The sequence below is a fragment of the Rhincodon typus genome, chromosome 14, assembly GCF_021869965.1.
Source record: "Rhincodon typus isolate 14 chromosome 14, sRhiTyp1.1, whole genome shotgun sequence".
NCBI classification, from domain to species: domain Eukaryota; kingdom Metazoa; phylum Chordata; class Chondrichthyes; order Orectolobiformes; family Rhincodontidae; genus Rhincodon; species Rhincodon typus.
The window spans coordinates 44,342,680-44,355,341 of record NC_063345.1 but is presented as its reverse complement, the minus strand read 5'-3'; positions in this window follow the sequence as shown (position 1 = coordinate 44,355,341).

Sequence of the window (12,662 nt, the reverse complement as noted above, 5' to 3'; positions counted from 1 at the left end):
AAGAGGTTAATTATTTTAGCTAGAATCTATTCCCCTTCTATTCCTTCAGGTTTCATAATTTCTTTTCACATTCTATGTTCTAAAATCATAGTTCAGTACATTAAATAATCTATCTATCCATCCATTTTGCTTCTCTCTGAACATTCTTCAAAGCCTCAATCTTTTTGAATATGAGTAGATAAAATTACATTGAGTTTTTTTTTATTCATTAACGAGATGAGGGTGTTGCTGGCTAGGCAGCATTTATTGCCCATCCCTATTTGCCCAAAGGGCAGTTCAGAGTCAACCATATTCCTGTGGCTCTGGAGTCACATGTAGGCCAGACCAGTTTAGGGTGGCAGTTTCCTTCCCTAAAGGACATTAGTAAACCAGATGGGTTTTTTCCTGACAATTAACAATGGATTCATGATCATCATTAGATTCTTAATTCCAGATATTTTTACTGAATTCAAATTCCATCATCTGCTGTGGCGGTATTTGAACCCGGGTGCAAAAACATTATCTGGGTCTCTGGATTAACAGTCCAGTGATATAACCATTAGGCCACGACCGCCCCTGAGTACTCTAAATGTGCTGTTATGATAGTGATTAAAAATGGACTATCAACTTTGACTTCCTTGAACTGATTTCTAATTCCTACAACTCTTTATGGACTTTTTTTTAAAGAAAGAGAAATACTGTCTACAGTTACCATAGTGATCACCTAACCACAGTTTGAACCAATTCATGAAACAATTAATAAACCAAACCCAGTCTGAATTAAAATTAAAACATGAAAATGATTGGAAGAAGTCATTCATATTTGTTTGATGTGGAAGTTTCACTCTTTAGAATGAAAGCTGTTTGTAGATTACCTACCTGAGAAAAGAAAATATGAAGCCAGACACAGGGATACATAAAGGAACTGTTTTCAGAAAACAACTTTTGGGCACAGAGAGAGGGAGAGAAGAATAATAGATTTGTAACAGCAAAACTAAAAGTCTTAATTTCTCCCTCTGTCTCCCATTGTTTATGTGTCTCTCGCAGCCTCTCAAAACCGCATCTAATGATAAATCAAATTAATGAAACATCATCTATCCAGAACTTAAGGATATCTATAATCTTCACTGCTGTTGAGGTATAAGACAATTGTGGTCTCAGGCTAAAACATAATATCTCAATATCTCAAAGGACTTTCTCAACTGTATGTTTTTGATTTTCCCTTTGTACTAAGCAATACACTTCTTATACTTTATACCTATACTTGGTATGTGTTTAATATTACAGTTCATTATTTTTCTTAGGATTAGTAAGTAACAGATTCCTCTTTCTTTCATTCAAGGAAATCTTGTAATCGTTAATTTTGACAAAAAAAATATAATAATTGAAGTGTGAAACAATTGTATGCTAAAAAGACTTGAAAATCTTGTTGCGCCGACTGGGTGGTTTAAAAAGAGGAAAGCTGATTTAACCCTTCTCACTTGGACTGTAAAGTATTCTTATCAATGAAAGTTTAAATTATCTGTTTGAACATACAATCAAATGTTGTAGAGAATGTACACAAGACTTGATACTGTATGCCTGTCATATCTTTGCAGATGGCTATTTATGTGAATGCTAAGCTAGATTTTTGCCAGGAATAATGACTGATAATACTTTCCATATCTAGGTCTCAGATGGTATGTAAAAAACAAAACACCATACCTTTAATATTCAAGCTTAAAAATAAAGCAAAACAGATATATTGATGTTAGGTTATTTCCACAATAATAATTGAATGAAAATTTTGTTGGCTGCTCCTCTACCTCTGATAGTTATATAAAGTTACAGCTTTGCAAGTACATATGGAACTATTTCTAATTAAGGAACATTTTCATCTCAAGAATCACGAGAAAGCTTCCAAAATTCCATTGTGGAATAAACTCATGGGATCAATGGAGACCTAGTTGATACCAATTGTTAATTTCTTCTTTGTGTAATATGATAACTTCATCAATCTCGAATTGGTCACACAGAAACCAATAGTTTACATGTTTAAAAAAAAAAGTTTTAAAATCTCCAACATTTTTCAGTTCAGGTTAAGAAGTACAGCCATTAGAGCACATTTTAATGGGAGAGCGTTTGGGGACCAATGATTAACATTTCTTCAGGTTTAAATAGTTATGCAAAAAGGCATAGTATAATTAGCATAAAAGTATGCAACAGGAGGAGGGTTAATCTCAGTGCTTTAGAAACAGAACTGGCCCAGGTGGCTTGGAATTAAAAATTGATAGATGAAACAATAATTTGGGACTTGATAGACAGATGGTTCAGCTACAGAATAACATGTTCCCAAAATGGGCTAGTGAAAAAGAAGAACACAGCAGGCCAGGCAGCATCAGAGGAGCAGGAAAACTGACGTTTCAGGTTGGGACCCTTCTTCAGAAATGGGGGAGGGGGAAGGGAGCTCAGAAATAAATAGAGAGAGGAGGGGTGGGGCTGGGAAAGTAGGTGGGATGGTGATAGGTGAGTGCAGGTAGGCAGTGGTGGGGATTGGTAATGAGGTGGGAGGAGTGATAGGTGGGAGAGAAGATGGACAGGTTGTGTCAGGTCAAGGAGGCGGGGATGAGAGAGATGGTTGATCATGGGATGAGGCCGGGGGTGGGGAGATTTTGAAACTAGTAAAGTCCACATTGAGACCATTGGGTTGTAGGCTCCTAAGGTGGAATATGAGGTGCTGCTCTTCCAGTTTCCAGGTGGCGTCATTGTGACACTGGAGGAGACCCAGGATGGACATGTTGCCCAGGGAGTGGCAGGGGGAGTTGAAGTGGTTTACAACTGGAAGGTGTTGACGTTTGTCGCAAACAGAGCACAGGTGCTCGACAAAGCGGTCTCCAAGTCTCCGCTTGGTCTTACCGAAGTAAAGGAGGCCATGTCAGGAGCAGCAGATGCAGTAGACCACATTGACGGATGTGCAAGTGAACATCTGTCTGATGTGGAAGGGTTTTTTGAGTCCTTGGATGGAGGTGAGCGGGGAGGTGTAGGGTCAGGTGTAGTACTTACTGCAGTTACAGGGAAAGGTGCTGGGGGTGGTGGGGCTAGTTGGGAGTGTGGACCGGATGAGGGAGTTGCGGAGACAGTGGTCCATACGGAAGGCAGATAAGGGTGGGCAAGGAAATGTATCCTTGTTTGTGGGATCAGATTGCAGGTGGCGGAAGTGGCAGAGAATCATATGTTGAATCCGGATGTTAGTGGGCTGATACACGAGGACAAAGGGGATTCTGTCTTTGTTTTTGTTGTGGGGAGGGGATGTGAGGGCAGAGGTGTGGGCAACCCTCTGGTCCATCTTCTTTCTCACCTATCCGCTCCTCCCATCTCACTGACCAATCCCCACCACTGCCTACGTGCACTCATGTGGCACCATCCCACCTACCTTCCCCAGCCCCACCCCTCCTCTATTTATTTCAGAGCTCCCTTCCCCCATTTCTGAAGAAGGGTCCTGACCCGAAACGTCAGCTTTCCTGCTCCTCTGATGCTGCCCGGCCTGCTGTTTTCCTCCAGCTCCACACTGTGTTATCTCTGACTCCAGCATCAGCAGTCCTTACTAACTCTTAGTGAAAAAGAATTCTTTTTTTATTCACTCATGGGATTTGGGCAATGGAGGTTGGAGAATGCCCTGTTATTCTGTAGTCCCACCAATTCACAGGTCCCAACATCAATTTAAATGTTTTAACAAGTCACCCATATGGCTATTTATGTTCCTAATCTATATTAGGTTAAAATTAAAAACTCATAACTAGGTTTCTTTGATAAACAACAGAATTATTGATTTCTTTATTGTGAAGTCAGGATTTATTCAGTAAAGATGTAAAGCTGATTGACACACTATTGGAAATAGGGAAGTGTAAATATGTTTTCTTTTAAATACTTCCACTAAAAATATATACTAATTAATGGGGAAAAAAGAACTTTCTCTGCAGAGATAAATTTTGAAAATAATCTTTTGGCCAATAATTATTTGTTCTTGAAGGAAAGGAGAATAAGGTATGAAATATGCTGGAGACAGCATTCAATTGGCATCCTGGTGCACATAAACAGGCGTCACAATACGCTAGCTGTTGTCATTGAGATCTTCAAATGTGGTTCGTTCAAAAGAGATCACAAAGAATCATTGCAAATAACTCCTTTAGTGGATTTTCAGGAGTATTTCAGTTATCACATTAGGTCCTCCAGGAGGGTTTTCTCAGAAAAGCAATGGAAGAGCTGAATGGTTCTCTCTTTTCAGAAGGCTGTACCTGAACTCAACTGCAATCGATATTCAAAACAAAGCCATAAACTTTGGCATATTTTTTCCAGTAAACCAAGCAGATAACCGAAGACATGTGACTTCCAGTAAATCCCAGCACCTCCACAAGCTTGACTGTTTGCTTAAACCATATTTTTTTGTTGAGGGTTTTTGGCAAAAAAGTTCCACCTTCCTTTCCATGACATGTTAGATAAAACACTTTTAGGCACCTCATCACTCCAAATGAATAAATCTTTTAGACTTGAGTATTCAAAACAAAAAATCAACATTTAAAGTGCCCTTACACACTGGAGGAAAGGATACTACCATATGGCAGTGAAGGAGGAGACAATAGCAACATTGGACAGGATCAAAATAGAAAGAATTAACTTAAAAAGCTGACATTCCTCAGAGTAGAAAAGTCAACCAGTCAGAGTGAGGTGCATCCTAGATTGCTGAGGAAAGTAATGATTGCAATTCCAAATGTTGTGACCACAGTATTCCAATCCTACTAATTTAGGCACATGTTACTAGAGGGCTGAAGTATGGCACATGTTACAGTTAGCTTGATGGCTGGAGAGCGGTTCAGAATTAAACTAATGTGGCTCACTCCCCACACTGGCTGTGGTATTTGTGGGGGTCTGCCTCTTTACAGTGACCTACACTTGCATTGCAGTGACCCTCAAGCTGTATAACCACTTTTCTTTCTGTAATAGCGAGACATGTCAATGGTCCTCCGTGGGGCAAGGCTAATCGCTTATTTCTCTTTATTAAATGGAGAATGATATATCACGCATCTACAGACTAGTAAAGCAATGAAACTTTTCTGAGTCAATAATACAGACAGAAAGGAATTGGTGACAAAAACAAATTGCTGGAAAAGCTCAGCAAGTCTGGCAGCATCTGCCACATGAAGTGAATTGGCAATTGGAAACATATAATATTAAAAATGAAATCCAGTGTGTATTTGTTAAAGGTAAATTATGTTTGAGTGGGTTGACAGAATTGTTGATAAAGTAGTGGAAATTGTTGATGAGGGTGGTAAAGATGACTTTCAAAGGTACCACACAATAGATTGGATAGCAAAATCAAAACCATTGGAATAAAAGGACCAAGGCAGCATAGATACAAAATTGACTAAGAGATAGAGAGCAAAGATTAATGGTGAATGGTGGTTTTTCAGCTGGAGGTAAGTAGACAGAAACTGAATTGGACTAGTCATATAAATGGATTGACTAAAAGAGCAGGTCAGAGATTAGGAATTCTGTGGCACGTAACTTGCCTCCTAACTCCCTAGTGTCTGTACATCACCTACAAGACATAAGTCAGGAAAGTGATGAAATCTTCTCCACGTGCTTGGCTGGGGGCAGCACCAAATACACTCAAGAAGCTTGATGCTATCCATTTTATAGTATCAGAGGACAATAGATTAAAGTATTCATATGATCCACTAAATGCACAAGAGGTTATATTCAAATTTGTGTAATCTGATTCATAACAATGTCCTTTTAGGATAAAATTTGCCCACTCCTTGTTCTTGGCTGTTTAACACCCTGTTCGTCAGGTTTCACCACTTCCTGTGCATCCCCAGACATGTTGGTTCCATATTAACACTTTACATTGATTAGAATCCTAAGCAGTGTTTTAAACCTTGAATATTCATTCCCTTCCCCATTGACAGTGGCAGCAGTGTGTACCATCTACAAGATGCACTGCAGTAACTCAACCAGGCTCCTTTGACAGCATCTTCCAATCCCACAATCATTACCATCTAGAAAGACATAAGTAGCAGATTCATGGAAACATTACTAATTGCAAGTTCCTGTTCAACCATTCTGACGTGGTCATATCTTACATTTTCTTCAGTGTTACTGGGTCAATATCCTGTAATTCAACTCCCAACACCCTCCTCCCCCGCCCTAGTCCCCACTAGCTTTAACAGCACTCTGGGTCCTACAGAAAATGGACTGCAGTGGTTCAAGGGCATCTAGGGATTGGCAATAAATGCTAGGTCCTATAAATGAATTTAAAAATCGCACCAGCTGAAAGTTCCAGATCAAGCTACACACCATTCTGACTTGGAACTATGTTTTCTTCATCTTTATTCATTCACAGGATGAGGAAGTTGCTGGCTAGGCCAGCATTTATAGCCCATCCCTAATTGCCCAGAGGGCAGTCAAGAGTCAACAACATTGCTGTGGTTCTGGAATCATATGGAGGCCAGACCAGGTAAGGATGGCAGTTGCATTCCATAAAGGGCATTAGTGAACCAGATGGGTTTTTCCTGACAATCAACAATGGTCATCATTAGATCATTAATTCCAGATTTTTATTGAATTCAAATTCGAACATCCACTGTGGCAGGACTTTGAAACCGGATCCCCAGACATTACCTGGATTACCTAGATTAATAGTTCAACACTAGGCCATTGCCTCACCTTATAGCAGTATATTGCTATTCCTTTACTGTCACTGAGTCAAAATGCTGGAAGTTCCTTCCCATCACCATTGTAGGTGTTCCTACACTCCAGAGATATCAATGGTTCAAAAAGACAACTCATCTGTACCTTCTCAAAGGCAATTAGCAATGGGCAATAAATACTGGCCCTGTCTGTGGCGTGCACATCCCATGAGTGAATTAAATAAAATGCGATGCTTCTCAGAGGGTGCTGTTGTTATCATTTTTATTGTAAAGGTATTAGTTACCTGGATTTAGATATTGGAGGCGTAATTTCAAGATTTGTGAATGGTGCAAATCTTGCCAGTGTTGTCACCGATGATAAAGATTATTATACATTTCAGGAGAATGTAGATCTAGTGAAATTGTCATAGACCTGCTACCTTTCTCAGTTTAGCTTTAGTCACAAATATTTCAAATAATCCACTGTGAAATGTTTCATTTCCAGACAGCTCATCCACTTCCTGCAATGCAGCTGTTTTATGTCCAGAACCCGTTACTTTTAAAATAAAGACACAGATTCCTCTTTAAATCTTGTAAATTCAAATCTTGGGCGATTGTCATGATCCCAGCTGATGTCATCACTGGTCAGGTCAGATTTCAATCTGGGATCCAACTTGTCCAATAATAATATCAGCTGGGATCATAACAGAAGACTCAAGAAAAATAATATGATTTCAACATGCCCAGTGTACACACAGTATTGCACATTAGTTTAAAAACGTCATGTTGGAAATAATCTCAATAGCATACACAATTATACTTGTTTTAGTGGGTTAAACTGTATGTGCAATTGATCGTGGTAAGTTGAAATATTCCTGTTTCATCCAAGTACATCCAAAATTGCTGGAAGACATATGCAGAAGTTCTAATCTTGGTACCGTTTCCTACACTCCTGGCTTGAAGCTGTCTCATACCCAATCCGTCATATTCCATTAGTACCCAACAACTGCCTGAAAAAGAAGTAGTCAGTTCAACCCAGTATCGAAAGGGGAAAGAGATAGCTCTTAACAAATTTAAGTAGACCTTTCTTTGTTGTCAATTAAAGTCTATTAAGAAAGGCCACTTAATGATTTCTTACCCAGATGTATTTTCCACATTCTATTAGCTTACTAATGGTGAAGTTGCACACAGATGTTCCTATAGCTTTTAAAACTCAAGGCAAAGTGTATATTTGGCAGCTAACCAATCTAATGCTTTAGAACCAAAATGAATGAAAATATGTGGAATTTTAAGGATCTGTTGCTGATGAATGTAACGATATAACTGATAGAACACACAAGTTAGGAACAAGAATAAGCTCTCAGCCTCGCAAGCCTGATCCACTATTCAATTAGATCGTGGATGATCTGATTACTCCCCACTCCCACCTGTTCATTATAACTTTTCATTCACTGGTTATCAAAAATACATTGACCTCTGCCTTAAAAATATTTGGAAACTGCTTCCACTGTCTTTAGAGGAACAGTGTTCCAAAGGCTCATGACCCTGTATGAGGAACTATCATTCTCATCTCTGACCCAAATAGGAAACTTTAATTTTGAAATAGTAACCCCAGTTCTATTTTGTCCCAAAAGATGAAACATCCTCTCCACAACTACCCTGTCAAGATCCTTCAAGATTGTGTATGTTCAATTTGAGTTTCCTCTCTTACTTCTAAATTCCACAGCTACAAGTCTAGCCTGTCCAATATTTTCTCATTAAAAAATCAGCTATTCCAGGTTTTAATGTAATAAACCTTCTCTAAATGGTTTCCAGCACATTTAAATCCTTCCTTAAATAAGGAAATTAATAGTGTTTACTATACTCTGACATGGCCCCACCAATGCCCTGTATTACAGATATATAAGATAGGGTGTCTCAGTGCAAAGTGTAATTCATTTTGACCAGTTATGGTTTAGTTTTGTAAAATATTACAATTTTAATCTCTGGAAGACTAAGGTTTGTAATTGCTTATGAATTTGTACACCTTCACTGAAAATGCCAATTAGCTTAGTACTAAAGGACAAATACCTGACATTTGTCAATGTTACTGTAAAAGGTTTTATGTTGAACTGTGCAGAATGTAGCTTTCTCCCAGATATGCTGCATTGCACAGTCTTTCCTCAGAGAATAATCGAATCAAAGTACTAATCAGCTTAAGGGCCATTTAGCAATGCCATAAATGCATAGCTGTACACAATACTTGAAATCACTTCTTTCTGTTTCAGTAGCAAAGAGATTGTGGTTCTTCCTCACTCTTGATGTTCAGATGAATGATGTCTATATTTTTCTGTTTTATCCAATTACACAAAAATAATGTTTAGGAAAAGTAAAGAATACCTACATTGTAGGGGTATGTAGCACAGCAGCAATTCAAAAAGGCAGCTCACCACTGCCTTCCTCATGCACACTGTATGCCAATTCTAACTGTTGGTTTTGATACGTGGTACAAGGCAGTGTTGTGAGGGTAGCAATATGATCAGTAACCGATGTAAAAGAACAGACCAACTCACTTATCACTGAATTCTTTCTTCCTTGAGGTAAAGGGACAGGTTTCTCGCAGTCTCCATAAAATTTGAAACCTGCTAAATGCTCATCCACTTGGCAAATCTATGTAAAGTTACAAGCTTTTCCACTTTGTCTGTGAAAATGGGCGCATCTTTTAAAGAATGAAAGCTGCAAACCTCTTTTTCGCTGTTGCCTCACTGCTTAGATACTACTCACAAGGGCCAGATTTCTGACTCTTATGCTAAATACTGAAATATGACCGGAGCTAATTCATTTGGTCAAAAGGTGCTACTCTCCAGACCATGCCTGAACATTGTCACTGTACTTCATGTAGGCTTTCAGGAAGCAGTCACAAGACTTGGTTGTGAAGTAAAAGCAGTTTTAAATTTAACAGGGAAGAAGATCTCTATGTGACAGGAAAATTGAGCACTTTTTCTGCTACAATACAGGTTATTAGGTTAATAACTCTCCACTGATAGTTGGACTTGTGCGCTGAACCAAGATGTATTGAGCATTCTAACTCAATAACAGATTTCTTACAAAGATGACAATGTTTACCTACAGCCACATTTTAAAACAAGTCCATGACCTCTCAACCTTCTTGAAAAGGCACCCACTAAGACAGCATTTAAAAGCTTTAAAGTGAAGACTAGATATGAATATGTTTTTATTGCAGATCTATAATAAAATAAAACCTTTGAGTCTTTTTTGGGTATGTCAGGATTATGTTAGTTGCTGCATTGAAATCAATGGTTAATGCTCCAGAGTCATGCTTGTTATTTTTATATCCTCCAGAGATAGTGCTGCAATCTTGCTCTCAATCTGTATAACAAACAAAGCTGCAAGATAAGAGAGAGATTTAAAAAAAGGCATGAAGGCAATTTTCTTACACAGAGGGTGATTCATGTGTGGAATGAACTTCCTGAGGAAGTGGTGGATGTGGATACAATTACAGTGTTTAAAAGCCATTTGGATAAGTACATGAATAGGAAAGGTTTGGATGGATATGGGCCAGGAGCAGGCAGGTGGGACTATTTTAGTTTGGGTTTATGCTTGGCATGGACTGGTTGGACTGAAGGGTCTGTTTCCATGCTGTATGACAATGTGACTCCATGACTCTATATCCTATTTCAAACCCCCATCTGGTGTGTTTTCAGCAAGTGGGCACAAAATATACGTTGTGAGGGCTCGTCCACCACCTTTCAACAATAATAATAAAAATACAGTAACATTTTATAAGTCACCATAAGCTGGTGCCATCTTAATTGTTTAAGTGATAAAAAGAAATAAGCCATACAAAGTTATGACAAATTTTATTTTTCATCCCAAGCATGGTTTCTTGATTTCCTAAGTGGTTACAGGACACTGCCACACTCTGCAGCTGCCAAGGCATTCCCTGAGGATGCAACACCAAGGAGGAAGTAGCCCACGCTATTGCTGACCAGACCCAGAATATCGGCTCTGCTAAAGCTGCCTCATCATTCCAGCTGCAGTCATAGCCCGGAAACTATCCCAACTCTCGAGAGCCGGAACCCACCTCAACTTCAGAGGCCCTGATAATATGTTGACTGTCCAAAATAACTCCTGAGGACTGAGAGATCGTTCACTTCGCCGGCACTGCAGACGCTGCCAAAACATCAGAGGAAAAGAACAGACCCCGATTCATCACTGTTGGAACAGGTGCTCAAACCACGAGCACCTGTCCCAAAGCTGACTCCCATAATATGGCGGGTGTGCCGAAATCAGCCTTAATCATAATTTAAAGTCAAATGATCCTCTTAAAAGTTCAATTCTTCCTGATAATATGTTGCTTATACAAAAATACTGTTGGCTAGGGCAGCTGAACAGGAATGGGCATGCCTTTTTTTTATATAGAAATCGATGAAATGGTGAAAAGGCAGGGAGGGTCAGTACAATGGCATTATCACTTTAGGAGGGGCATTTCTTTAAGAACTCAATATGCAGATTGCACAAGGGCCAGGATGCCATAATATGGCCAGAGGCCATAGTCTTTAAATATACCCAAAAGAGATCTTCAAATAAATGGAATTCACATAGGTCATTGTTGCTGTATATAGATAGCACCAGGAATATAACAGGTATTATTTTCAGGGAGTACCCTTTTACATTAGGAGCAATCTCCTCAACTTAGATCTCCCACTTGTTTCCACCCACCCACTTTGAAAAACCCAGCCACTGCCGTCCGTCCTCCAGGCCAAACCCTCCCCATGCAGTAACCTGGGCTTAGCTTAGCCCAGGTTCCATGCTCTCTTCTTTGTATTTTTTGCGTTGTATTTAACCAAACAAATAGAAAGTATTGCATCTCGCTCCTGGTTTGTATCTTGTAGATGGTAGACAGGCTTTGAATAATCTGAAGGTGAATTACTCCCTACAGAATTCCCAGCCACTGAACTGCCCTAGCAGCCCCAGTATTTGTGTGCCTGGTCCAGTTAAGATTCTGGTCAATAGTAATTTCCCAGACATTGAAATTGTGGGTTTTGGCAGCGATAATGCCTTGAATGTCGAGGGGAGGTGGTTAGATTATTTCTTATTGGAGATGGTCTATGCCTGGCAATTGTCACTTAGCAGTTTTCATACCTGAGTATTGTCAAATCTTGCTGCATACAGGCATTGCTGACTGCTATATAGCAGAAATATATAATTTTAGAAAATAAACCATCATACATTGAGGTGCTCAAAGAAATACTAAGGATCTCTTTGCAGTCCTCTGCTCATAATTTGAACATTGTTTGCATTTTGTTCCATAACCAGTTTTCTGACTTTTGAAGAAAAAAGTACTTAAAGATTCAGTGATGAAAACTTACATCCTTCTGCATCTACCCTGTCTAATACTGTTGGAATTTTACAGGTTTCTATGAGATCCCCCCTCATTCTTCTAAACTCCAGCCTGTGAGTGTTAGTGTTAAAATTATTCTTTACCAGTATCTGTTTCAATTTATCCTACTTCAATGGTTTCATTTAAAGTGGTATTTCAGATTGTCTTTTCTATATAATTTACTTTCATATGTACTTCTACACAATTACCTCTCACGTACCTTTTCACCAAATTAGCAAGTTTAAGATGGAAAATACTGTTTGTGTAAAGCAATGCCACCTTAGTAGGCTGGATGGCTTGAGTCATGAATATCTGTAAGAAACCTTCATAGGATGTCTAAGTAGTCACCCACATTGTAGTCTGTTCCAGATCTTCACAGCACTTGTGAATTTAATCCTTGGACTTGAGCATTAACATAAGATGATTTCTAATTATTCAGTGAGCACTGCCTTGTCGTTATAGTATGGTAATATTTCATAGAATCATAGAATCTCTACAGTGTGGAAACAGGCCCTTCAGCCCAACAAGTCCACACTGAACCTCCGAGCATCCCACCCAGATCCATCCCCCTATAACCCTCCTAATCTACACATCCCTGAACACTTCGGGCAATTTAGCATGGCCAATCCACCTAA